The sequence below is a fragment of the Hordeum vulgare genome, chromosome 1H (genome assembly GCF_904849725.1).
Source record: "Hordeum vulgare subsp. vulgare chromosome 1H, MorexV3_pseudomolecules_assembly, whole genome shotgun sequence".
Taxonomy (NCBI): Eukaryota; Viridiplantae; Streptophyta; class Magnoliopsida; order Poales; family Poaceae; genus Hordeum; species Hordeum vulgare.
In genome coordinates, this window is record NC_058518.1 from 53166789 (window position 1) to 53172594 (window position 5806).

The following is a 5806-nucleotide window of genomic DNA, read 5'->3' on the forward strand; positions in this document are numbered from 1 at the left end:
ATCTGTATACTTCGTACACCTCTGGTATCCCAAAAATTCTTAAATATTATGAAAATTAGGGAAATTCTCATGTCAACCAGCAGCAAAAAGAATCAACTCAAAATCTCTTTCTGGATAGAAATTGAAAATAATTTCGTGAGCACAAAGTTTCTGTCTTTTTGAGCATGATTAAACAACTATCACCAAAACTGATCATAAAGGTTCTACTTGGCACAAACACTAAAATAAACATAAAAACACAATCATAACATAATTATGATGGTGTGGACACAACAAAACATAAAGGAAAAATAAATTCATTGGGTTGCCTCCCAACAAGCGATATCGTTTAACGCCCTTAGCTAGGCATTCATAATTCAATGATGCTCATACAAAAGACAAGAATTGAAGCACAACGAGAGCATCATAAAGCATGTGAAAATCACATCTAAGTCTAACATAGTTCCTATTCATAGGCATTTTATAGGAAATTTTTTTATCAAGGCAAGCAATAACTACCATATGCAAGGAAGAAGAAAGAGATAATACCATTCTAAACATAACGGGAGGTAATTTAGTAACATGAAAGTGTCTACCACAATATTTTCCTCTCTAATAACAATTACATGCGGGATCATATTCAAATTCAACAATATAGCTATCACAAAGGATATTCTCTTCATGATCCACATGCATGCAAAGTTGACGCTCTTCCAAAATAGTGGGATTATCATCAACTGAAGTCATGACTTCTCCAAACCCACTTTCAATATTATGGCAAATATCATATTCATCATGAGGCTTAAACAAATTTTCAAGATCATAAGAAAACTCATCACCCCAATCATGATCATTGCAACAAGTAGTGGACATAGCAAAACAAGCATCCCCAAGCTTAGGGTTTTGCATATTTATAGCATGATTGACATTAATAGAATTCATAGTGAAACCATTGCAATCATGCTTTTCATTCAAGGAGCCCTCGTGAATCACTTCATAAATTTCTTCATCAAAATTTTCAGATTCACGAATCCCAAGCAAAACTTCATAAAGATAATCTAGTGCACAAAACTCACTAGCAATTGGTTCAACATAATTGGATCTCTTGAAAATATTAGGAAGTGGATGACGATCCATATCAATAGATACTTAGCAAGCAAAGATGCAAGCATATTGAAGGCACATAGCACACAAGCAAAGGAAAGGCAAACGAAAAAGGCAAATATTTTTGTAAATTTTGTTTTCCTTCAGAAGTGGGGGAGAGGAAAACGAGAGGCAAGAGGCAAATATTGTAAATGCAAGGGATGAGTTTGCGATAGTTACTTGGTAGATATGCTTCACTTGAATACTCCCCGGCAACGGTGCCAGAAATTCTTCTTGCTTCCTCTTGAGCTTGCATTGGATTTTCCCTTGAAGAAGAAAGGGTGAAGCAGCACAGTAGCGATAAGTATTTCCCTCAGTTTGAGAACCAAGGTATCAATCTAGTAGGAGTATCAAGATGAGGCACCAATGTACCTGCGCAAAAAAAACAAACTTGCACCCAACGCTATAAAGGGGTTCTCAATCCCTTCACGATTATTTGCAAGGTGAAAAGTGAAACAAAGTAACTTTGTAGATCTGAAAATATGATGTGAAGTAGACCCGGGGGACATAGTGTTCACTAGAGGGTTCTCTCATGATAGCAAGTATTACGATGGGTGAACGAATTACTGTCGAGCAATTGATAGAATCGCGCAAAGTCATGATGATATCTATGGCAATGATCATACATATAGGCATCACGTCTGAGACAAGTAGACCGATACTTTATGCATCTACTACTATTACTCCACACATCGACCGCTATCCAGCATGCATCTAGTGTATTGAGTTCATAACAAACAAAGTAACGCCTTAAGAAAGATGACATGATGTAGAGGGATAGATTCATGCAATATGATATAAACCCCATCTTTTTACCCTTGATGGCAACAACACGATGCGTGCCTCGCTACCCCTTCTGTCACTAGGTGAGGACACCGCACGGTATGAACCCAAAACCAAGCACTTCTCCCATTGCAAGAATTATAGATCAAGTTGGCCAAACGAAACCCATAACTCGAAGAGAATTACAAGGATACGAAATCATGCATCTAAGAGATCAGAGGAAACTCAAATAATATCCATAGATAATCTGATCATAAATCCACAATTCATCGGATCACGACAAACACACCGCAAAATAAGGTTACATTGGATAGATCTCCATGAAGATCATGGAGAACTTTGTATTGAAGATCCAAGAGAGAGAAGAAGCCATCTAGATACTAGCTATGGACCCGAAGGTCTGTGGTGAACTACTCACGCATCATCGGAGAGGCAATGGTGTTGATGAAGAAGCCCTCCGTGTCCGAATCCCCCTCCGGCAGGGCACCAGAACGGTCCCGAGATGGGATCTTGCGGAGACAGAAGCTTGCGGCGGCGGAAAAGTATTTTCGTGGCTCCCTCTGGTGGTTTTCGATTTTTAGAGAATTTATAGGCGAAAGAGGTAGGGCAAAGGAGCCACGGGGGGCCCACAAGCTTGCTAGGTGCCCCCAGGCCACGGCTAGGGTCTTGTGACCTCCCCCGAGGTCCTTTGCCTTGGTTCTCAAGTCCCCTGCATATCTTCTGTTATGGAAAAAATCATCCCGCGGGTTTTATTCCGTTTGGACTCCGTTTACTATTCTTCTCTGAAAAAGGTCAAAAAGACGGAAAAACAGAAACTCGCACTTGGCACTGAGTTAATAGGTTAGTCCAAAAAAGATATAAAATAGGATATTCATGCATACAAAACATCCAAAGTTGACAAGATAATAGCATGGAACCATCAAAAATTATAGATACGTTGGAGACGTATCAGCGCCCACCCACCCGGGAGTGAGCCCAGTGACCCTAAGGGGGCGCACCAGCCCTTAGTGGGCTGGTGAGGCCAGCCCAATAGGGCCATGGCGCCACAAGGGAAAAATACCAAAGGAAAGAAAAAAAAGGAAAGAGGGAGCTGGGAAGGAAGGAGTGGACTCCTTCCCCAAACCGAATTGGGGTGGGAGTCCACCTCCTCCTTCGGACGGCGCCCTTGGGGCTCCCTTGATCCCCAAGGCTAGCCCATCCCCTCCTCCTATATATACTGGTGGTTTTAGGGCTTTTGAGACATCACTTTGCCACGTGCATCTCAAACCAATACCACGTAGTTTTTCCTCTAGATCGGATTTCTGCGCAGCTCGGGCGAAGCCCTGCTGGAGTAGATCATCACCACCACTGGAGCGCCGTCACGCTGCCGGAGAACTCATCTACTTCTCCGTCTCTCTTGCTGGATCAAGAAGGTCAAGATCGTCATCGAGCTGTATGTGTGCTGAACGCGGAGGTGCCGTCCGTTCGGCGCTAGATCGGAAAGGATCATGGGACGATTATGACTTGAATCATGAACCTGTACCACTACATCAACCGCATTTCTTAATGCTTCCCTCTTAGCGATCTACAAGGGTACGTAGATCTAATATCCTCTCGTAGATGAACATCACCATGATAGGTCTTCGTGTTCGTAGAATTTTTTTTGTTTCCCATGCAACGTTCCCCAACACTCAGATTGCAGGGTGCTAGTGTGATGCGTCCTTAGTGCCATGCCTAATTTTGCTCTGATGGTGCTACGGGCGCCAAAAAAGTTGTTAAAAGAGGTGGAAAAGTGTGGGTGACGCTTCCTATGGAGGCATGATAAAGAAATCATGGGCGGTAGCTGCAACGTCAACTGGCAGACCGTATCCTTGTCGACTACGTGTGGAGGACTCGACATCCATAACCTTTAGTGCTTCAGCGCGGTCGCCTGCGGTGGCTGAGGATTTCGTGGCAACACCTGGACCGACCATAGGTGGGCTCAGAGGTGCATTGTGAGATGGAGAGCAGACTCTCTTTGCCGCTGCGACCACTATCACAGTGGGTGATGGGGCGACGACATCCTTTTGGCATTCATCCTGGTGCGACACACCCACCCTGGCCCAACATTTTCCCGCCATTTTGAAGCACTCTAGACGGAAGAATCGGACGGTGCAACAGGCGCCAACGGAGAACACATGGATCAGCGACATCGCACATGGTAGCATTGAGGCATTACTACATCATTTTCTTTAGATGCACACGATAATCAAAGCGGCAGGAGTAGTCTTGGAAGTCGGTGAGCCGGATATGATTAGGTGGAACCAGGAGAACTCAGACTTATACTCCGCCAAGTCCGCATACATGATGCAGTTCTTCGGTCGAGAGACATAAACTTTCGACCAAGATATCTTGAGGGTCTGGGTGCTGGGCAAGATAAAGATGTTTGCATGGCTGCTCTTCCAAAAGAGGCTATGGTGCAAGGATGGGCTACAACAAAGGGGGTGGCCAAATGAGTATTTCCGTCAGATGTGGCTACAAAATCTTGAGTCCGCCCACCACCTGTTCTAGGCATGCCCACGCTGACACGAGGTTTCGACTAAGATTAGCACCTGGAGGGGTTGCTCATCTTTCTCACCCTAGGAGGAATGGCACTAAGCATCGACACTTTTGATCGTCCACCACACCTACGAGCACACCCACACCGGCGAGAAAAAAAGGACAAAGACTGTGTTGCTCCTTGTTTGTCGGGATATTTGGCAAGAAAGGAACGAGTGCAAGTTCCAGAAGAAGCACCCGTCAACGACCGACATTATAGAGTGGATCGGAGACTCCTTCGATCTATGAAGGTTAACAGGAGCAAAGTGCATTGAAAGCCCCTTCGGGGATCTGCCTTGAGAGATCGGACATGTGCTTTTAGAGGGGCATACCGCATTGTGGTCGGCCCATAAAAAGTTTATTTTTTTCTCTGATCCTAGGATCCACCCCACTTTTGTACTCCCCTTGCTTTGCCCTAATGATCATATGCAAGGCCAGCAATTGCTGGATCTTAAGAAAAAGATATTCTCGCCTCACTTTCACCAACCACTCAGCAAACACTAAATTACTCCCATGTCACTTTCACCAACCCCTCGGCAAACACTAAATTACGCCCACGAGCATCTTACAGACGAGCTTTTGTTCAACCGCACCGAATTTGGAACTGCTCATTTGACGTATGCATTAATTCAATCAAATCAATAGTTTCCCAAACTGCCTTGCATTAACTCATTCTAATCAAATCATCAGAAAATCTCACTTAAATCCAATCATTTCATGCCTTCCACTACTCATACCAAATAAAATCTTACCAGAACAACTATAATCAAAATTGGCTGTCCCATTTGATTTGTGCACGTAATTTTTTTTTCTATTTTTGTTTCTTGCTTTTCTTTCTGTGACTTGTCTAGTATTTTGTGCTCGGTATCTTTACTACTAAAGGGTGTTTCACCACTCTTAAAGGGTACGTCAATACGTCTTTCATTGGTTTGTTGGTCTATCCCCATGTGTCTACTCGGTCATCATCAGGGCTAAAGCTAGAAATTTTTCTCATTGGAGTCACCTCTATATTATCTCTAATTCCACGGGGTCACGTTGTTAAAATAGGTAGTAGTTAGTACAAAATGATGGAACATTGCTAAGAACGGATAAATAGTTGTTATAAAAAATATAAAACTAATGGAAAGCGAATGTAAGCTTAAAAATAATAAAATATAAAGCATATAAAAAGAGAGTGAAAATTATAGTTATAATATAATTTCTAACAAAATATGGAGGATGAACTCTAATACAAAAACTACTTAAGGCTAATATGCATGAATTGATGATGTGGCACCATTGCATGCGTAGAGTAATGAAATTTATTTATGTCTTGCATGAATACTTACTTATGTATCATATTTGC